General features: G+C 46.1%; 1 protein-coding gene across 2 annotated transcripts in view; it reads left to right on the top strand.

Moving 5' to 3' along the window:
- Nucleotides 1–23,308, top strand: part of LOC137631246 (Golgi to ER traffic protein 4 homolog) — a 445,029-nt gene that overhangs the window by 33,499 nt on the left and 388,222 nt on the right. The gene's annotated exons all lie outside the window — the stretch shown is intronic.

Raw genomic sequence — 23,308 nt, 5'->3', positions numbered from 1 at the left:
AAGTATTCTCTCAGATTTCGGCTGTCGCTTTACTGGAAACCTTCTTATATTAGCTAGATAGCTTTTATATAGTCCTGATTAACGGTTAACGATCTTTTGCTTGATTTTGGAACCCCCTTTGGCTAACTCTTTGGATTCAAGATGTCTGACATTTCGCAAGCCCCCTCCCATAGACGATGTAGGTCTTGCAATAGGCGTATTCCGAAGGCCTCGGTAGATCCTCACACCGCTTGTTCTGACTGTAGGGACAGGCCCTGTCAGTTAGAAAATCGATGTGAGGAATGCGCCGGACTTTCGGAACTGGAATTTGTCCGTCTTTTGAAATATTCAACTAAGTTAGAGAGAGGTAGAGTTAGGAGGAGTTCTTCTCACTCTTCACTTTTTTCCTCACCTCATGATCCCCTACCTTTTCCTACCCCTGTAGTGGCTACCCCCGAACCTACTGTTTGCCCTCCGCCTGATATGTCTGTTGTTTTGCGTGCTATTCAGGCCTTAGGCGATAAAGTAGAGTCAGTGGTGAGTGATCATAAGTCTCTGATGGCCGAAGTCAAGGAACTTAAGGTCAAGAGTGCAGTGGGTGGAATTAGTGCCAGTGCTGTGACGAGTGCTAGTGTCAGTGCAGTGCCAAGTGCTAGTGTCAGTGCCAGTGTGGTGCGTGAGGATACTTCTGTGCGAGCCAGTCGTCCTCCCAGTCCGGGACCTCTTGCAAGCTCCCAAGCCCAGGGGAGAAGCAATGTCGAAGGGCATAAGGGTTCGGCAGGCCTTGTTAGGCGCACAGAAGTATCCTCGGTGGTTGCGGGCGTGTCTTCCAAAGACCGTCACTCCCACCTGCAGACGATTGAGCCCGTCTTTTTCTCGTCCGCTGATCAACTGTCAGGGAAGAAACGTTGGTCTCAGGTCTCGAGACCACTTAAACGCAGAGTCCAGTCCGCGAGTGCTCAGCCAGGTTGCAGTCATTGGCTCAGCTCTGACTCGCCGCAGTCATCTGTCGACTGCACTCCGCCCAAGAGGAGTAAGGTTCTGCCACAACAGAGCTCGACTGTTAAGGCTTTACCTCAGCCTACTGTAGTTTCTGCCGACCCCAAGTGGACTCTACTACAGTCCATGCAAGCACAGCTTTCGGACTTGATGCGTGAGTGTCGGGCTGAGAGTGTTGCGCCTCCGCCTCCGCCTACACTCCCTCCGCCTGCGCTCGCTCCGCCTGCGCTCGCTCCGCCTGCGCTCGCTCCGCCTGATCGCAGTACCACCTGCCAGGCGTACGATGTTGAGCCACGTTCTGAGTTTGCTGTTCCCAGTGGTGTTCAGCCTCCGCCTTCTTTAAGGCAACCTTTACAATGGGATCAGGAGGATTATACCTCTCTTCCTCCGCCTCCTCTTGCTGCTCCACCAGTGGTGCAACACTCGGTTGAGGTACAACAACCTCTCCCGTCCATGAGTCAGTCTCCTCAGCTCTCGCTGCAGCGAGCTCAACCCTCCACAAGGCAAGCACCACTACACCTTAGCCTTGCGCCTCAGGAGCCTCAGCTTGCGAGACATTTACCTTGTTCTGCGCAGCCTCTACCTCATCGCGCTCCGCTCACACCACAGGAACAGGAACTTGCTACTCCGCTTCCGCCAACCGCTCAGCAAGCGCAACCCTTGGGTTCAACCACTCATGCTAGGAGTCAGCCTCCTCCACCCATGCACCTTCCTTCTGCTTCGTCTTTTATTCAGCCTTTGCAGTCTGAGCCTCAGGTTTTCCCTCAACAGTTTCTTGAAGAGGAAACCACTAATATTGTTCCTACTCGTTCTGACTCTGCTGTTCAGCATTCTTGTCCGATCTCTTCGCTACACTCTGGTGATGAGGCGTCTGATGATGAGGCGTCTGATGATGAGGCGGCACACCTGGATCCCTCGTCAGACTTGGATGAATCCAAGCCTTCTCCACAGTCTATTGACTTTCGTAAGGTCTTGGCTCTGCTTAGGGAGGTTTACCCAGACCACTTTGTCTCTGCTATTCCCCGCTCTCCGCCATCTGAGTTTTCGCTGGGCATACAGCAAGCTAAGTCCACCTATACTAAGCTAGTCCTAGCAAGGTCCTCTAAGAGAGCGTTAAGGATCTTAGGGGAGTGGCTGCAGACTAAGCAACACCTTGGCAAAACTTCTTTCATGTTCCCTCCGACTAAGCTCACTTCGAAAGCGAGCGTTTGGTATGCCACAGGAGAAGCACCAGGCTTGGGAGTACCTGCCTCTGCCCAGGCTGACTTCTCAAGTCTGGTAGACTCGCCTCGGAGAACTGCAATGAGGCGCTCTAAGGTTTGCTGGACCTTCTCAGACCTTGATCACTTACTGAAGGGAGTATTTAGAGCATTTGAGATGTTCAACTTTCTAGACTGGTGCCTGGGGGCCCTCAGCAAGAAGACCTCTCCTGCGGACAAGGATTCTGCCATGCTATTAATGTCCTGCATGGATAAGGCCATTAGGGATGGATCTGGTGAGCTTGCGTCGATGTTTGTATCAGGGGTTTTGAAGAAAAGGGAACAGCTGTGTACCTTCCTTTCCTCCAGCATTACACCTTGTCAAAGGTCACAACTCCTTTTTGCTCCGCTCTCGAAGTTCCTCTTCCCCGAAGAGCTGGTTAAGGACTTGTCTGCTGCCCTGATACAAAAGGACACACACGATCTTGTAGCCTCATCGGCTCGTAAGTCTAAGGTTGCTACCTCAGTCCCCAAGACTTATCGCTCCCCAGTGGCTGATACCCCTGCTACGAGGTTCATACCGCCCTTTCGTGGTAGAGCCCCCAGCCGAGGAAGCTCCCGTCCAGACTCTTACAGGAGCAAGTCTAAGAAAGGCTCCAAGACATCTAAAGGAAAAAACTGACTCTCCGCATCTCCAGACAGCAGTAGGAGCCAGACTCAAGATCTTCTGGCGAGCCTGGGAGAAGAGAGGTGCAGACGCTCAGTCTGTCAGTTGGCTGAGGGACGGTTACAGGATTCCATTCTGCCTCAAACCACCTCTGACCACATCTCCCATCAACCTCTCTCCCAACTACAAAGAAGAGGACAAGAGGCTAGCATTGCACCAGGAGGTGTCGCTACTTGTGCAGAAGAAGGCAGTGGTTATAGTCCGGGACCATCAATCCCCGGGCTTCTACAACCGTCTCTTTCTTGTGGCCAAGAAGACAGGAGGTTGGAGACCGGTGCTGGACGTCAGCGCGCTCAACGCGTATGTCACCAAGCAGACGTTCACGATGGAGACGACGAAGTCGGTCCTAGCAGCGGTCAGGCAGGAGGACTGGATGGTCTCGTTGGACTTGAAAGATGCCTACTTTCACGTTCCTATTCATCCAGACTCCCAACCTTTCCTGAGATTCGTTTTTGGAAAGGTTGTCTACCAATTCCAAGCCCTGTGTTTTGGCCTAAGCACAGCTCCTATGGTGTTCACTCATCTGATGAGGAATATAGCAAAATTCCTACACTTATCGGACATCAGAGCCTCCCTCTACTTAGACGACTGGCTGTTGAGAGCCTCCACGAGTCGTCGCTGTCTGGAGAATCTCAACTGGACTTTGGACTTAATCAGAGAACTGGGTCTGTTAGTCAACATAGAAAAGTCTCAGCTCATTCCCTCCCAATCCATTGTGTACCTGGGAATGGAGATTCGGAGTCAGGATTTTCGGGCTTTTCCATCGGCCCCCAGGATAAGCCAAGCCCTAGAGTGCATCATGAGCATGCTGAAGAGGAGCAGTTGCTCGGTGAGACAGTGGATGAGTCTCACAGGGACCCTTTCATCACTGGCCCTGTTCGTCGAGCTAGGGAGACTCCACCTCCGCCCTCTTCAATTCCATCTTGCAGCTCATTGGGACAAGGGTTCGACTCTCGAAGCAGTCTCTATCCCAATCACCCAAGAGATGAAGACCACTCTCCTGTGGTGGAAGAACAATCTCCTTCTCAGGGAGGGCCTATCGTTGGCTATTCAGACCCCCAATCTTCATCTCTTCTCAGATGCATCGGACTCGGGCTGGGGTGCGACCTTGAACGGACGGGAATGCTCGGGAACGTGGAACGAGGAACAGGGATTACTCCATATCAACTGCAAGGAGCTACTAGCAGTTCATTTAGCCCTGTTGAACTTCAAGTCCCTCCTGCTAGGCAAAGTGGTGGAGGTGAACTCAGACAACACCACAGCCTTGGCTTACATCTCCAAGCAAGGAGGGACCCATTCGAGGAGCCTATACGAGATCGCAAGGGACCTCCTCATTTGGTCAAGAGGTCTAAACCTCACTCTGGTCACGAGGTTCATTCAGGGCAATATGAACGTCTCAGCAGATCGCCTAAGCAGAAGGAATCAGGTCATTCCCACGGAATGGACCCTCCACAAGAGTGTGTGCAACAGACTTTGGACCTTGTGGGGTCAACCTACCATAGATCTGTTTGCCACCTCCATAACCAAGAGACTTCCGCTGTACTGTTCCCCTGTTCCAGACCCTGCAGCAGTTCATGTGGATGCTTTTCTACTGAACTGGTCCCATCTCGACCTTTACGCATTCCCACCGTTCAAGATAATAAACAAAGTTCTGCAGAAATTCATCTCGCACGAAGGGACACGGCTGACGCTGGTTGCTCCCCTTTGGCCTGCAAGAGAATGGTTCACAGAGGTACTTCAATGGCTAGTCGACATCCCCAGGACTCTACCTCTAAGAGTGGACCTTCTACGTCAACCTCACGTAGACAGGTTGCACCCAAACCTCCACGCTCTTCGGCTGACTGCCTTCAGACTGTCGAAAGATTCGCTAGAGCTAGAGGCTTTTCGAAGGAGGCAGCCAGTGCGATTGCCAGAGCAAGAAGGGTTTCCACTCGTAGAGTCTACCAATCTAAGTGGGAAGTCTTCCGGAGCTGGTGTAGAGCCAATTCAATATCCTCTACCAATACCTCTGTGACCCAAATAGCTGACTTCCTTCTACATCTTAGGAATGAGAGATCCCTTTCAGCCCCTACGATTAAAGGGTATAGGAGTATGTTGGCTTCAGTTCTCCGCCACAGAGGTTTGGACCTTTCTTCCAACAAGGACCTTCAAGACATTCTTAAGTCTTTTGAGACGTCTAAAGAGCGTCGTCTATCCACTCCAGGCTGGAACCTAGACGTAGTCTTAAGGTTCCTTATGTCACCTAGGTTCGAACCTCTCCAGTCAGCTTCCTTCAAGGACCTTACCCTCAAGACTCTTTTTCTCGTCTGCCTTGCAACAGCTAAGAGAGTCAGTGAGGTTCATGCCTTCAGCAAGAACATTGGTTTCACGACCGAATCTGCAACATGTTCTTTTCAGCTCGGATTCCTAGCAAAGAACGAACTTCCTTCACGTCCTTGGCCTAGATCGTTTGAAATACCTAGCCTCTCCAACATGGTAGGTAACGAACTAGAGAGAGTTCTTTGCCCTGTCAGAGCTCTCAAGTATTATCTTAAGAGGTCTAAACCTATTCGAGGACAGTCAGAAGCCTTATGGTGTGCCATCAAGAAACCTTCGAGGCCCATGTCCAAGAACGGGGTTTCGTATTATATAAGGCTTCTGATTAGAGAAGCCCATTCTCACTTAAAGGAGGAAGACCTTGCATTGCTGAAGGTAAGGACCCACGAAGTAAGAGCCGTAGCTACTTCGATGGCCTTTAATAAAAACCGTTCTCTGCAGAGCATAATGGATGCAACCTATTGGAGGAGCAAGTCAGTGTTTGCATCATTTTATCTTAAAGATGTCCAGTCTCTTTACGAGAACTGCTACACCCTGGGACCATTCGTAGCAGCGAGTGCAGTAGTAGGTGAGGGCTCAGCCACTACATTCCCTTAATCCCATAACCTTTTTTAACCTTTCTCTTGAATGCTTTTATTGTTGTTTTTATGGTTGTTACGGTAGGCTAAGAAGCCTTCCGCATCCTTTTGATTTGGCGGGTGGTCTATTCATTCTTGAGAAGCGCCTGGGTTAGAGGTTTTGTAGAGGTCCTTTAGTAGGGGTTGCAACCCTATATACTTTAGCACCTTTGGGTTGATTCAGCCTCCAAGAGGAACGCTGCGCTCAGTAAGGAAGACGAACTTAAAAAAGAGGCAGAGTAACGGTTCAATTCGACTTCCTTACCAGGTACTTATTATTTCATTGTTATTTGAGATAACTGTTATATGAAATATGGGATACTTAGCTATCCTTTAATCTTGTACACTGGTTTTCACCCACCCCCCTGGGTGTGAATCAGCTACATGATTATCGGGTAAGTTTAATATTGAAAAATGTTATTTTTATTAGTAAAATAAATTTTTGAATATACTTACCCGATAATCATGATTTAATCGACCCTCCCTTCCTCCCCATAGAGAACCAGTGGACCGAGGAAAAATTGAGGAGGTGTCAACAAGAAGTACTATAGTACCTGGCCACAGGTGGCGCTGGTAAGTACACCCCCTTCTAGTATTGTGATAGCTGGCGTATCCCTCCATAGAATTCTGTCGGGCAACGGAGTTGACAGCTACATGATTATCGGGTAAGTATATTCAAAAATTTATTTTACTAATAAAAATAACATATTCCAATTGTTTTAGAATGATACTACACACAGGTGTGAAACAATATTTCCATTATCAACCAATACTGAACATCAGTGTGAGGGGTGTGCCTATTTGTTACAAACAAGTTTCTCAATTCGAAGAGCATTGTTAGACAGGCAGAATCGTGGATCATGTTCCACACTAAGCCATGATGGATGTTTAGTTTATGTTCAACAGCATTGAAAATCCTTACTGACAGATAACCACTAGGGAACATCAGCAAAGAAGCCAGAACTATATAAAATACAATAGGGTAAATCTCACAATTTTACACCAGAACTTATTTAAGGAAAGTGTTTCAAATGCATTTTCTGCAAGAGTCATTCATCAACTCTTAAGAATTTTTCTTGCAAGTTATCTGGGAAAAGGTGCAGATCCACAATGAATGGGGTTCTAATCAATTTTGATTCCAGCTAGCTCTCTCTCTCTCTCTCTCTCTCTCTCTCTCTCTCTCTCTCTCTCTCTCTCTCTCTCGCTTGCTCTCTCTCTCTCTCTCTCTCTCTCTCTCTCTCTCTCTCTCTCTCGCTCGCTCGCTCTCTCTCTCTCTCGCTTGCTCTCTCTCTCTCTCTCTCTCTCTCTCTCTCTCTCTCTCTCTCTCTCTCTCTCTCTCGCTCTCTCTCTCTCTCTCTCTCTCTCTCTCGCTCGCTCGCATCTCTCTCTCTCTCTCTCTCTCTCTCTCTCTCTCTCTCTCTCTCTCTCTCTCTCTCTCTTCTCTCTCTCTCTCTCTCTCTCTCTCTCTCTCTCTCTCTCGCTCTCGCTCTCTCTCTCTCTCTCTCTCTCTCTCTCTCTCTCTCCTTATTTAACATTTAACTATCTAAAATATTTTTTCCATCAGCCATCTAAGTACCCCTAGAAATTTACTGGGGTTCGTAAATCCCAAGTTGAGAACCCCTGACATAGAGCTTGCACAATGAACTTCGCAATTAAGAGTCCTAGTAATTAATTCTAATACGTGGAATAAGATTTATATGTTCCTATGTACATGCAAAACTTTTGTCCTTTAAAATGGGGAATGTTTTCAGCGGTGCTAGAATGGCCGTTGAAATTGTTAACAAACTAGTTAACAGCAGGTGGTGAGTGTGGGCGAGTAGCCCCGCCAAATCTCCTACCAAAGACTTTTGTTTTCAGCTGCTACAAGTATGGTCTTACTGTTGTTTTTAGTTTAAATGGTTGATATTGATTACATGTCAATGAAAAGAATCATCATCGACACTGCATCGGTTTATGGATAAACCGGCGGTAGACCCACTTACTCTGCACCTGGCAGTTATGGTTGCTTGCAATTTTCCTCGTATCCCAATTGTAGATCGTTGCCTCCCGTTAAAGGTGGGCGTATTCTATGAGGAGTTGGAAGGCTACTTCTTCTCTGGTGTCCTTGTTCAGACTGTTTAACACTTTACTCTCCTTATCGAGTTCAACATTCACTAAAGCTTCTGGCTTCGTCCTGAGGAGAATGCTTCAAAAGCAGGGAGATCTTAGGTCTATATCAGGGAGTTTTTTCATAGTTGGTGGAGTATGAGGTGGTCTCTGCATTCCGTTTGTTGGAAGCTCTTCCTTGCAGACTGCCAACGACGAGTGACCCAAATAAGACTTGGTATTCATATGGTTGTGCAGGTAGTTCTGTGATGTAATTTTGAGGAAGCTGGTAGCTAAAGCTACTCCCCCCCCCCATAAAGCTATGCATGCCACTCTGTTTCTGTCCCATATAATTGGCTTCAGTAATATTCACCTCTGTGCCTTTTACCCCTGTGTCTGTGACCCCGAGGCCCATGGATCCTGCAACCCCTGTACCAGTAACCTCAGTCTTGTGTGTGCGTTATGGATACAAGTGAGAGGGTATATTGCTTCCCTTTGACAGTGTTGTGGTTCCTGTCAGAGGAACCCCCCTGGGTTCTTCCCTTTGGGGGAGCTTTGTCATTAGTGGTCACTCTGACCTTAACTTCTTTGCTGGAAAAACCTGAGGGGAAAGTTGGTAAGAGGTAGAAATCAGTTTTGCTCTTCCTTCTCTTCCTGCTCTTCCTCCTCCTCCTCCTACTCTTCCTGCACTTCATCATTCTGATTTTGATTCTGTCCTATCTTCCAATAAGAACTAGGTGAAGAAGTACTCCAAGAAGGCTAGTTGTATTTGCAAGAATATGCCTCTTGACAATACCACCTCTTTCATTGGAGGTGGACAGCTGGCTTGACCACCCTGGTACCCAGACTGCCTGGGGATACACGGCTCCATATGGCGTCATGCAGTTTTCATTGACCATGGCCTTCACCTTTTCTACATGGATGAGACTGCTGCTCCCTTCTCATTTTTTCAGAATCTTTGGTATCCTGAATTGAGAAAACGGCACCTCTTGGGGACAAGTATGCAGCCGGAAGTCATGGGTTGTTGTTGGTGGCTGAGGTGACACAGTCCCATTGCTCATGGCAGAGGGCCACGGTTTATTCTCCGCCACAATTAACAGAGGGAAAGATACTTGGTACCTCTTCTATCTTTATATTGATGGGTCCCACAGATTTTTTCTCCCTCTCCCAGATGACAACCATCCTGGTCGTTTGTTAGCCATCAATTGTGTTGCTTGTTCTGACCTTGTGACAGATCTCTTACAAGGGATGAGAACTCTCAGGATTCTTAGGCCCCGAAGGTACCACAGAAAATACAGAGTTGGAGAATGGCTTTTTGAAGGTTCTTGTACTCGTTTGTTAATTTAATGAGCTGGGCATGGTGACCATGGTACTACCTTAAGGAGACCATCTTCTATGTCCTGCATTTTTTTCTATTCATTCAAAATACACCATTTCTATATATGTTTTAGACATATATAATACCTCATCATATAAAAATTTCAAGTCATTTGATCAAAAACTTGTTGTTTTAAATATTAAACTTAGCCGGTGAATATATAATAGCTGACGTCTCCGACGGCTCGACAGATTCCAAAAACTCGCGAGCGATCGCCGTGAAGGTTGCGGGTGTGCCCACCAGCGCCGACTATCGGCCAGATACCGCATATACTTGTAAACATCTCCAGTTCTTCTCTGTCGGTTTCATCGACAAGTTGATTCCACTCGCTTTATGACCTCGAGTTTTCTACCGAATTGGTGAAGTACTTGGTTTTGGTTTTATTGCTTTCGCCGTGTTGGATTATTCAATACTATCTTCAAAAGAAATGCTTTTGAAAGGAGAGGAAAAGTGTTTTGCCCTTGCTTTTTTATCTCTGGTTTTTCCATAGATTAAAGATGGCCGACCCTTCCCTCAGTGTACGGAAGTGTGTTTAAGGCTTTTAGTAATTATTTTATCACGTTATAAATTATTGTTGATAATTATAGATTTTCCTCTATATATTTTTTTAGAAAATATTTTAAGAAATATATTCTTTGAATAGTCTTCGTGCTGTTTTTTCAAAGATGAACTAACGTTTGGTTTATTTATGCTACGCAGTTTGCGCTCTATCGTTATGATAGAGAAAGAGAGAATCACGGTTTCACTTTGCAGAAAGAGTAAATCGATTTTGACGTTTTGTTCATTCTTCTTTCAAACTGAAGTGTTTTAAATACTAATTTAAAGGAACTTGTTAATTTTCAATTTCTTAGTCCTTTCAGTTTTTTCCTTTGGTCAAATAACCTGTTTATTGACGAAGGGTGAGTGGGCAATTCTCTTGTGTGTGACAAGAGAGAGAGAGAGAAAGAGAGAACGATCCGATCTTTATTCTCGTCCCAAGTAAGGAGTTCGGGAGCGAGTAACATTGTTCTCGATTCAGTTTTTTACTCTCGTCCCAAGTCTCTGTACGGGAGAAAGGATAAAACGTTTTTAGTTTTTATTCTCGTCCCAAGGCACTGTACGGTGAGAGATTGAAAACGTAGTCTTTAGTGAACTAGTGTTTAGTCACCTACCCAGTCACTGATCCTTTTTAACTTTATATATTTCCGTTTTATTCGATATACAGTATATGTATATGTTTTTTTATTTTTGCATGTGTATTTCATTTTGTACTAATGTGCTTACATTATACGACTCATTTCGCAATTATAACCTTTTGATGGTAAATATCAGTTTTATTCATGCCTAATGTGAAATTATTGAAAAATACGATATCAGTGAGGTGAGTGCTAGAAAACATGTGCTGTGTTGCGGAGGGTTTGTTTGTTCGTGCTTGTCACTTGCCTAGTCCGAGACCTCTTTCAGGCTCCCATGCACCAGGGAGAAGGAATGTTGTAGGACCTAAGGGAGTGAAGAGTGTAAACCAACGAACAGACGTTCCCTCAAAGGTATCAGACGTTGCTCGGCAAGCACGTCCTTGCCATAAGACAGGAGAGACGAAGTTTCTCCTCGTCATCCGAAGACTTTTCGCAAAAGAAACCTTGGCGCAAGGTTTCTAGACCCTTTAAGCGAAAGTCAGTCCCTTCAGGACAGGTCCAGCGTCCTGGCTGTAGCCATGGGGACAGCTCTGACCCTTTGCAGTCGTCGGAAGACTGTTCGCCTATTAAACGCAAGCGTAACACGGGGTCCGAGGGTCGCGGTAAAGGCAATGTTTTGCCAACACAGACGTTACCGTCGTCTCGGCCCGTTCCGACTCCCGTTGATCCTAAATGGGTTGTCCTGCAGGACATGCAGACTAAGCTTGCCTCCCTTATGGAGAAGTATGACGTTGAGCAGGTTCACGATGAACCTTCGCTTTCGAGTCGCCGTTACGCTAAACGAGACTCTGGCCGTCAGCCGCCCAAACGAGCATTTACTCGTCCGTTTGACGTTAGTGCTGGCGTTTCTTGTACTTTGAAACGTGATGTCAGGAGTTTTTCACGTCAGTCACGTGACATGGATCCTCCCTCGCTGCAGTCTCGTGTTGACTTTCAGGCGCTGCCGCAGTCTCGTGTTGACGTTCAGCCGCTGCCGCAGTCTCGTGTTGACGTTCAGGACGTTTGCCAACCAGCTCAGTTGCCTCGACTTGACATTGAGCGTCAATCACCGCAATCGAAGGTTGTTTTGACTGCTTAGTCTAGGCAGTCAATGCAGTTCCGACGTGACGTCGAGCGTTCATCAACTCCTGTTGTTGTTGTTGGACAGTCACAAGGTTTTCAGTCCTTTCAGCAGCGACCTGACGTCGCTTCCTCTACTGCTACTGCTGCTCCTTTGCTTGTTGACATTGCCTGTCAAGCATTGCCGCCGCGGCAGGTCTCTCCTTTTCATGAGACTAGACAATTGTCGGACGAGGTTCCTTCAGATGAGGAAGTTGCTGATCCTCCTCCTACTGATATTCCTTTGGGGACTTTGTCAGACGGAGAGGAGCCTAAAGCTGCTCAGACCTCTATGGACTTTAAAAAAATCATGCTGATTTTTAAGGATCTTTTTCCGGTCCATTTTGTAACTGCTGCTCCTCGTTCGCCTTCGTCAGAGTTTACGCTAGGCCTAGCTACTTCGAAGCCGTCGTTTTCTAAGCTAGTGCTCTCTCGCTCTTCTAAGAGAGCTTTACGTTTGCTAGGCGACTGGTTGATCACCAGGAGGAGTTTGGGGGAGACAGCCTTTGCTTTCCCTCCTTTTAAACTGGCTTCTAGAGCGAGCGTCTGGTATGACACGGGAAAAGTTCTCGGCTTGGGAGTTCCTGCCTCTGCCCAGGGAGACTTCTCAAGCCTCATAGACTCTCCCCGTCGCCTGGCCATGAGACGCTCCAAGATTTTATGGTCGGCTTCAGAGCTAAACCATCTCCTGTTAGGAGTTTTTTCGAGCGTTTGAAGTTTTTATTTGTTGGTTGGTCCCTGGGAGCCTTAAGTCAGAAGGTCTCTCCAGCTGTCAATGTTTTGCTGTACAATTATGTCATGCATGAACTGGGCTATCAGGGATGGCTCCAATGATCTGACAGCCACGTTCACTGCAGGAACAAAGCTATCAGGGATGGCTCCAATGATCTGGCAGCCACGTTCACTGCAGGAGTACTTAAGATGTAAGTGCGCTCAATGTGTTCATTGTCAAGACAAACTTCACGATGAAGACTACCAAATCTGTCTTGGCAGCAGTAAGGGAAGGCGACTGGATGGTTTCTCTCGACCTTCAGGATGCATACTTCCACATCCCGATTCATCCAAACTTTCAACAACATCTGAGGTTTGTGGACGGGAAAGTGATGTACCAATGTCGAGCACTGTACTTCGGCCTCATTCCTGCTCCTCTTGTTTTTACAAGGCCCTTGCAAAATGTAGCAAGCTTTCTACATTTTTTGAGGATTCAGAGCCTCCCTTTTATTTTGACGACTGGCTAATCAGGGCGTCGTCATTATATCACTGTCTGGAGAGCCTCTAATGGATATTAGACCTAACCAAGGAGCTAGGTCTCATAGTGAACGTAGAGAAGTCGTAACTTACAGTACCCCATCCGAGACTATTCTTTATTTGGGAATGGAGATACAGTGTCTGATTTTTCAATATTAATCTTACCCGATGATCATGTAGCTGTCAACTCTGTTGCCCGACAGAAATCTACGGTCGGGATACGCCAGCGATCGCTATACAGGTGGGGGTGTACACAACAGCGCCATCTGTGAGCAGGTACTCAAGTACTTCTTGTCAACAAGAACTCAATTTTTCCTCTGTCGTGCCTCCGGCTAGACCTACTTGGATACGCTGTTGATTCTGGAGTTATTGTTCACGATTTGGTGATGTATTTGCTCTAGAGTTTAGCCTTCGCTATTCAGGAAGCTTTATCTTTAGCTTAGCAAGCTTTTGGAATTAATTTGAATTAATTATGGTGACGAAGAGAGTATGGACTCTCTTTCACTTTTAAATGGCCGACCCTTCCCTTAGACGGAAGTGTTGGTGTCGAAGAGAGTATAGACTCTCTTTCACTTTTTATTTTATATCTCTCCGCCATTTATAGGCCTCTTCGATTAACTTTCCTTTTATTATAAACTTAAAAAAAAAAAAAAAAAAAAAAAAAAAAAAAAAAAAAAAATTATTTTTTTTATGTTTGTTTATATGCGACCTTTCCTAATAGTAGGCGGTCCTTACTTGGAACCGAAGTTAATTAACATTGAGCTCGTCATATCGTTTTTCCTGTTAAGAATTTATGCTATTTTAATTTTATGTTTTTGAAAGAATTTCTTTGATAAGTCTCGTACTGTTTTCAAAGTTGAACTAACGTTTTGTTTAGTCTCCGCAGTTGTTGACGTTCAGAACGTTCAACTTGCGCTCTATCGTTACGATAGAGAGAGAGTATTCACGGTTTCACGTTGCAGTAAGAGTAAACCGATTCTAGCGTTTCGTTCATTCTTTCTTAGCTTAAATGGTTTTAATTCTAATAAAGGAACTTTTTATTTGGGAAACCTTTCAGTTTTTTTCCTTTAACAAATAATATGTTTTAACGATATATATAATTGGGCTCATCTCTCAGGTTCTAAGTCAAGAGAGAGAGAGAGAGAGATAGAGACGGAGGGAGAGAGAGGAGGATAAACGTTTCGTTCAAGCGGGTAACGTTGTTCTCGTTTTTTTGCTCTTCTCCCTAGTCGATAGAGGGGAAGAAGGTAAAACGTTTCTAGAGTTTTATTCTTGTTCCCAGGCTTTATGCGGTGAGAGATTTTAAACGTAGTTTATTTGATCTAGTGTTTAGTCTCTTTTCCAGCCACTGAATTCTTTATCTTTCATTATGTTTTTCTGTTACATTGTAATACTGTTTTCGCAATTACTACCTTTTAATGAAGGATAGGATTGCGTGTTTCAGGTACAAACCACTTAAAGTTTCGAGTTCAGTGAAATAAGTGCTAACAGAAAATCAAAAGTGATAAAGTGATATGCGCAAAGTGTTACAGTGTTGCGTTCGAGGGTTCGTCTGTTCGTGCCAGTTGTTCACCTAGTCCGATACCTCTTACAAGCTCCCAAGCCCAGGGGAGAAGTAATGTCGAAGGACTTATGGGTTCCTCAGGCCTTGATCGACGAACAGACGTTTCCCTCTGTGGTTTCGGGTGTATCTACACACATTGCCGACGTGATCACCCCACCCACACAAAGACGAGAGAGCCCATTTATTCCTCGTCTGCGGAAGAGGTTTCTTGCAGAAACCATGGACCAAATCTTGCAGCTTTTAAGTGCAAGTCGGTCCCTTCCGCGCAAGTCCAACGGCCTAGGTGTAGCCACTGGGTCAGTTCGGACTCACTGCAGTACGACAACTGCACACCTCCTAAGAGAGGCTAGGTGGTACCGCAACAGGCAGTAACTCCGTCTGTTGCCGCACCAGCTGTTTTAGACCCTCAGTCACAACGGACAGTAGCTCCGTTTGTTGTTGTCTTTCATAGACCCTAGTGGTCCATGCTGCAGACTATACAGTCTCAGCTTGCTCCTTCATACAGGAGTATCATGCTGGAAGGTTGACAATGCAGCCTGTTAACCTACAACCCGCCGAGGTTGTGCGCTCAGCAGATACTGCGGCTGCCTGCTCCCACCCTCCACCTGTGAGAGCTCCACCACCGATGCGCAGTCCACCCTGCCAGACGCATGTTCTTGCTGCACCATCTGCTAACATGCGTGAGCTACCGCATCAGCAGTGGGAAGGTTCTGTAGAGCTGCCGGGTTCCAGCACTATGCGGCATTCTCCGCAGCCCATGCAGCATGCTCTGCATACCTTACAGCATGCTCTGCATACAGCATGCTCTGCATACCTCACAGCATGCTCTGCATACCTCACAGCATGCTCTGCATACCTTACAGCATGCTCTGCATACCTTACAGCATGCTCTGCATACAGCATGCTCTGCATACCTTACAGCATGCTCTGCATACCTTACAGCATGCTCTGCATACAGCATGCTCTGCATACCTTACAGCATGCTCTGCATACCTTACAGCATGCTCTGCATACCTTACAGCATGCTCTGCTTACCTTACAGCATGCTCTACATACAGCATGCTCTGCATACCTTACAGCATGCTCTGCATACCTTCCAGCATGCTCTGCATACAGCATGCTCTGCATACCTTACAGCATGCTCTGCATACCTTACAGCATGCTCTGCATACAGCATGCTCTGCATTCCTTACAGCATGCTCTGCATACCTTACAACATGCTCTGCATACCTTACAGCATGCTCTGCATACAGCATGCTCTGCATACCTTACTGCATGCTCTGCATACCATACCGCATGCTCCTCAACCCACCGCAGCCTCACCCATGCACAGTCAACCCTGCCAGATGTATGATGACTCCCACACACAGAGCACTCCGTTGCCGTGCGGGAGCTACCACAAGCTGCCGTGTTTTGACACGGTGTGTCAGCCTCCGCAACACACTGTGGTTACCGCCACTCGCCAGCAGCAAACTAGTCAGGCAGGAGTTGAGGCTTCCCCACACATCTTTGGTTGTTGCCAACTCACAAACTGTCATGCAGTTACATGACGTTGCCTTCTGGTCTGCTACTTATACACCAGTGCTGTATGTCCTCACGCTCCTGTTGTGGTTGACAGTTCAGTTTTTGACAGTTCACAGACTGTCAAGCAGTTTCATAACGTTGCCTTCTGGTCTGCTGCTTTTGCACCAGTGAAGCCCTCACTGAGAGAACTTGGCTTTTCTCGGATATGGTTCCTGTAGATGAGAAAGTGCTGTTCTCCCTCCTTCTGATATTCCCTTGAGGACTCTGTCATTTGGAGAGGAGCCTTAAGCTGCTTAGCCTCCTATGGGCTTTTATTTAAGCATAACATGCTTCCAGGGAGGGTAAATGGTTCCGCTTCAGTCGCTAACCCCGTCTGTTGCCACACCTGCTCCCATAGACCTTGAGCTTTGTTGCAAGACATGCAGTCCAAGCTTAGTCCTTGATAGAGGATTTTTTTTTACGGAGTCAGTGTGTCACTGGGAAGACGTTCAACAACCAGCAGAGGTGACTTGTTGTGACGCAGTGCGGCAACCTCAGCAACCCGATAAGGAGTTGTCTGTACTACCCAGACAGTCTAGACAGTTTCGGGTTGTCGCTGTACTTCCTCGCTTCCCCATGGTTGACAGTTCACAGACTGTGCAGCAGTACCATGATCTTGTGTCCGGCTCCGTCAGACGACTGGCTTTTAAGAGCTCCCACAAGTCGTCGCTGTCTGGAGAATCTCAGATGGACTATGGATCTGACCAAGGAACTGGGCCTCCTGGTCAATTTAGAGAAGTCCCAGCTCGTCCCATCCCAGACCTTTGTGTACCTGGGTATGGAGATTCAGAGTCGAGCTTTTCGGGCTTTTCCGTCGGCCCCAAGGATCAACCAAGCCCTAGAATGCATCCAGAGCATGCTGAGAAGGAACCGATGCTCAGTCAGGCAGTGGATGAGTCTAACAGGGACACTTTCATCGCTGGCCCTGTTCATCGAGTTAGGGAGACTCCACCTCCGCCCCCTTCAGTATCATCTAGCTGCTCACTGGATAAAGGACATGACGCTAGAGACGGTCTCAGTTCCTGTTTCCGAAGAGATGAGGTCTACTCTAACGTGGTGGAAGAACAGCTTTCTTCTCAAGGAAGGTCTACCTTTGGCTGTTCAGAAACCCGACCGCCGTCTCTTCTCGGACGCATCAGACACGGGCTGGGGTGCGACATTGGACGGACAGGAATGCTCGGGAACTTGGAATCAGGAGCAAAGGACACTTCACATCAATTGCAAGGAGTTGTTGGCGGTTCATCTGGCCTTGATAAACTTCAAGTCCCTCCAGCTAAACAAGGTGGTGGAGGTGGACTCCGACAACACCACAGCCTTGGCTTACATCTCCAAGCATGGAGGGACTCATTCGAGGAAGTTGTTCTAGATCGCAAGGGACCTCCTCATCTGGTCAAAAGATCGAAAGCTCACGCTGGTAACGAGGTTCATTCAGGGCGATATGAATGTCATGGCAGATCGCCTCAGCCGGAAGGGTCAGGTCATCCCCACAGAGTGGACCCTTCACAAGAATGTTTGCAGCAGACTTTGGGCCCTGTGGGGTCAGCCAACCATAGATCTGTTCGCTACCTCGATGACCTAGAGGCTCCCGTTGTATTGTTCTCCGATTCCAGACCCAGCAGCAGTTCACGTGGATGCTTTTCTGCTGGATTGGTCCCATCTCGACCTGTATGCATTCCCGCCGTTCAAGATTGTCAACAGGGTACTTCAGAAGTTCGCCTCTCACAAAGGGACACGGCTGACGTTGGTTGCTCCCCTCTGGCCCGCGAGAGAATGGTTCACAGAGGTACTGCAATGGCTGGTCGACATTCCCAGGACTCTTCCTCTAGGAGTGGACCTTCTACGTCAACCTCACGTAAAGAAGGTACACCCAAACCTCCACGCTCTTCGTCTGACTGCCTTCAGACTATCGAAAGACTCTCAAGAGCTAGAGGCTTTTCGAAGGAGGCAGCCAGAGCGATTGCCAGAGCAAGGAGGACATCCACTCTCAGAGTCTATCAGTCTAAATGGGAAGTCTTCCGAAGCTGGTGCAAGGCCAATGCAGTTTCCTCAACCAGTACCACTGTAACCCAGATTGCTGACTTCCTGTTACATCTAAGGAACGTAAGATCCCTTTCAGCTCCTACGATCAAGGGTTACAGAAGTATGTTGGCAGCGGTTTTCCGCCACAGAGGCTTGGATCTTTCCACCAACAAAGATCTACAGGACCTCCTTAGGTCTTTTGAGACCTCAAAGGAACGTTGGTTGTCCACTCCAGGCTGGAATCTAGACGTGGTCCTAAGGTTCCTTATGTCATCAAGATTTGAACCTCTCCAATCAGCCTCTTTTAAGGACCTCACATTAAAAACTCTTTTCCTCGTGTGCTTGGCAACAGCTAAAAGAGTAAGTGAGATCCACGCCTTCAGCAGGAACATAGTTTTCACATCTGAAACGGCTACATGTTCCTTGCAGCTCGGTTTTTTGCTAAAAACGAGCTTCCTTCCTTCACGTCCTTGGCCTAAGTCGTTCGAGATCCCAAGCCTGTCCAACTTGGTGGGGAACGAACTGGAGAGAGTACTTTGCCCAGTTAGAGCTCTTAGGTACTATCTAAAAAGGTCAAAACCTTTACGAGGACAATCAGAAGCCTTATGGTGTGCTATCAAGAAGCCTTCTCTTCCAATGTCTAAGAACTCAGTTTCTTACTACATCAGGCTTCTGATTAGGGAAGCACATTCTCATCTGAAGGAAGAAGACCTTGCTTTGCTGAAGGTAAGGACACATGAAGTGAGAGCTGTGGCTACTTCAGTGGCCTTCAAACAGAACCGTTCTCTGCAGAGTGTTATGGATGCAACCTATTGGAGAAGCAAGTCAGTGTTCGCATCATTCTATCTCAAAGATGTCCAGTCTCTTTACGAGAACTGCTACACCCTGGGACCATTCGTAGCAGCGAGTGCAGTAGTAGGTGAGGGCTCAGCCACTACATTCCCATAATCCCATAACCTTTTTAACCTTTCTCTTGAATACTTTTTATGGGTTGTACGGTGGGCTAAGAAGCCTTCTGCATCCTTGTTGATTTGGCGGGTGGTCAATTCTTTCTTGAGAAGCGCCGAGGTTAGAGGTTGTGATGAGGTCCTTTAGTATGGGTTGCAGCCCTTTATACTTCAGCACCTAAGAGTCGTTCAGCATCCTAAGAGGACCGCTACGCTCAGTAAGGAAGACGTACTTAATAAAGGCAGAGTAATGGTTCAAGTCGTCTTCCTTACCAGGTACTTATTTATTTTATGTTATTTTTGAATAACTAATAAAATGAAATACGGGATACTTAGCTTCTTTGTTAACATGTATGCTGGTCTCCACCCACCACCCTGGGTGTGAATCAGCTACATGATCATCGGGTAAGATTACAGTAATATTGAAAAATGTTATTTTCATTAGTAAAATAAATTTTTGAATATACTTACCCGATGATCATGAATTTAAGGACCCGCCCTTCCTCCCCATAGAGAACCAGTGGACCGAGGAGAAAATTGAGTTCTTGTTGACAAGAAGTACTTGAGTACCTGCTCACAGATGGCGCTGTTGTGTACACCCCCACCTGTATAGCGATCACTGGCGTATCCCGACCGTAGATTTCTGTCGGGCAACAGAGTTGACAGCTACATGATCATCGGGTAAGTATATTCAAAAATTTATTTTACTAATGAAAATAACATTTTTCGGGCCTTTTCGTCTCCCACAAGAATGGAACAAGCTCTGTTAAAAGTCCTTCACTTGCAAGAGGAAAACAGTTGCTCTGTAAGAGTTTGAACTAGTCTCGTGGGAACTCTTTCATCGCTGGAGTAGTTTATCTCTCTGAGGAGACTCAACCTATGCCCTCTCCAATTTCACCTAAACCATTGGAACAAGGAGAAGGGCTTAGAGAGTATCTCTTTCCCAATCTCCAACCCAGTCTAGACATGTCTGACTTGGTGGGACAGCAACATCAGACTTCGAGAAGGTCTTTCTCTTGCGATCAAGAACCCAAACCATGTGTTGTATTCAGATGCTTCGGTTTTGGGTTAGGGAGCTCCACTGGACAGTCTGGAATGCTCGGGTCTTTGATCCACGGATCAGAAGGAACTCCATTTAAGGCAAGTGACATACTCTCCTTTGGCGAGATTTGTGCAAGGAAAAATGAATGTCTTGGCGGACTGCCTCAGCAGAAGAGGACAAGTCATCTCCATGGAGTGGACGTTGCATAAGACTGTGTGCGAGAAGCTATGGATGACATGGGGTCAACCCACCATAGATCTTTTTGCGACTTCTCTGACAAAGAGGCTCTCGACTTATTGCTTTCCAGTTCCAGATCCAGAGGCAGCCCACATAGATGCTTTCCTGCTGGACTGGTCTCACCTGGACGTTTATGCCTTTCTACCTTTCAAGATCCTAAACAAGGTGCTGCAGAAGTTCACCTCTCACGAAGGGACCAGGTTGACATTGGTTGCTCCACTCTGGCCCGCGAGAGAGTGGTTCACAGAGGTACTTCTATGGCTGGTAGATGTTCCAAGAAGTCTGCCGTTACGGATGGATCTCTTGCGACAGCCTCACGTAAAGAGATTTTATCAAAGCCTCCCCACGCTTCGTCTAACTGCCTTCAGTCTATCGAAAGACTCTCTTGAGCTCGAGGGTTTTCGAAGGAGGCAGCTAGAGCGATCGCGAGGGCTAGAAGATCCTCTACCATCAGGATCTATCAGTCGAAATGGGAGGTATTTAGAGACTGGTGCAAGTCCTCCTCTATTTCCTCTTCCAGTACCTCTGTAGCCCAAATTGCGGACTTTCTCCTGCATCTGAGAAACGGTCGCTCCCTCTCTGCTCCCACTATTAAAGGCTACAGGAGCATGTTGGCGTCTGTTTTCAGACATAGAGGCTTGGATCTGTCAAATAACAAGGATCTCCAAGATCTCCTTAAGTCCTTCGAGACCTCTAAGGAGCGTCGTATGTCAACTCCCGCTTGGAACTTAGACGTGGTCCTAAGGTTCCTAATGTCGGACAGGTTTGAGCCATTGCATTCAGCCTACCTGAAGGATCTCACCCTCAAGACGCTTTTTTTGGTGTGCTTGGCTTCGGCTAAAAGGGTCAGTGAGATCCATGCTTTTAGTAAGAACATCGGCTTCTCTACAAATAAAGCTACATGTTCGCTTCAACTTGGTTTTTTGGCCAAGAACGAACTGCCTTCTCGTCCTTGGCCTAAATCTTTTGAAATACCTAGTCTGTCAGAAATCGTAGGTAACGAAGTTGAAAGAGTGCTGTGCCCCGTTAGAGCTCTTAAGTTTTACTTAGCTCGAACTAAACCATTACGAGGTGGTTCTGAGGCCTTATGGTGCTCCGTTAAGAAGCCCTCATTGCCCATGTCTAAAAATGCGTTATCGTACTTTATTAGACTTTTAATCCGGGAGGCACATTCTCATTTAAATGAGAAAGATCGTTGTTTGCTTAAGGTCAAGACGCACGAAGTGAGAGCGATAGCGACTTCGGTGCCTTTAAGCAAAACAGGTCTCTTCGAAGTATTATGGACGCGACCTATTGGAGGAGCAAGTCGGTGTTCGCTTCATTTTACTTAAAAGACGTCCAGACTCTTTATGAGGACTGCTACACCCTGGGTCCATTCGTTGCAGCGAGTGCAGTAGTGGGTGAGGGTTCTACCACTACATTCCCTTAATCCCAATATCCTTTTAATCTTCTCTTGAAATGTTTTTAATCTTGTCTTGGGTTGTACGGAAGACTAGGAAGTCTTTCGCATCCTTTTTGATTTGGCGGGTGGTCAAATGTTGTTTCTTGAGAGCGCCCAGATTAAGGGTATTGATGAGGTCCTGTTATAGGGGTGTTTGCCCTGGATATAACAGCTCCTGGGAGTCTTTCAGCATCCTGAGAGGATGGCTGGGCTTCGTGAGGAAAGCGGACTAATGAGGCAGAGTAATAATCAGAGTCTGCTTCCTTACCAGGTACCTATACTTAAGTTTGTTTTTTGAATAATTGTCAAAAACTCTTGAGCATATACGCCTTTATTTTATTAATACTGGTCTCTACCTACCACCATGGGTGTGAATCAGCTATTATATATTCACCGGCTAAGTTTAATATTTAAAAATGATATTTTGATTATAAAATAAATTTTTGAATATACTTACCCGGTGAATATATAAATTAAAGGCCCTCCCTTCCTCCCCGATAGAGACCTAGGGGACTGAGAAGAACTGGAGATGTTTACAAGTATATGCGGTATCTGGCCGATAGTCGGCGCTGGTGGGCACACCCGCAACCTTCACGGCGATCGCTCGCGAGTTTTTGGAATCTGTCGAGCCGTCGGAGACGTCAGCTATTATATATTCACCGGGTAAGTATATTCAAAAATTTATTTTATAATCAAAATATATTTATTAGCAAAAGTCATGATTTAAAAAAAAAATTAGGTACATTTTCCTCCCCTACTATGACACCAATGATAGCATCAAAACTTCTTTATAAACGGAATAATTCTGTGACAGATTTTCAATTTTCCTTTTTTTTTATTAATGAAATTTTTCTTAATTTTCTTTTTCTAGACGCAAAATAATCATGAAAAAAAGAATAAGAGGAAAATCAAAATTCTGTAACAAAATTGTGAGATTTTTATTCCTATTTTCAATGATATCTTTCTCTCTAAAATTGAATAATAGATAACCAAGAAAAATGTACCGAAGTGGAAATAAAATTTTTTTTGAGTTATGAGCTCCCAAAGATTTGCTATAAATCATCACTTTTTTCTTAGAAAAATCAAAATGACATTTTTATGATAACCTTACTTTGTACTTTTATTGTTTATTCCTACATGAAAGCTACCTAAACGAGGTATTTAAACCCTAAGTTTACTAATACACTTGCTGTGAGGGTGTCATGAGTTGCGAGCAGCCTCTCAATTTTGCCAGAGTTTTAGTTAGAATGTTCCAGCTTTGTACTCTTTTATGTTTTCCTCTCTTGGTTCTTTTTTGTTGCTCTCTAAATACTTCTTATTCTTTCTTTGACCTTAGGTAACATTGGCCTTGCTATAAAGTTCACGAGCATGTTGTGAAAACACAATGTACATACGAATTACAGTACAAGTAAACAAACACATGCATCATAACTTCTATACGTCTCTGGAAACTGGCTGGTCTACTCGTAGATCGTAGTTTGCGATCACCTACCCTCTACCAATGCCTTCCATCTTTGCCAAACGTACTAGATTATGAGACAAAAGGGAAAAAATTGCTGTATATATGCAAAATAAACATGCAAAGATGATTCTGTCAAACTCAGTCATGCAGACGATGCAGTAAGGAATACGTCATCATTTAAAGACAGCTTATCTTCATTATTTGTAATAATA

Source organism: Palaemon carinicauda, chromosome 39, assembly GCF_036898095.1.
Source record: "Palaemon carinicauda isolate YSFRI2023 chromosome 39, ASM3689809v2, whole genome shotgun sequence".
NCBI lineage: Eukaryota > Metazoa > Arthropoda > Malacostraca > Decapoda > Palaemonidae > Palaemon > Palaemon carinicauda.
The sequence above is the reverse complement of the archived record's forward strand: the minus strand, read 5'-3'. Positions and strand labels throughout refer to the sequence as shown.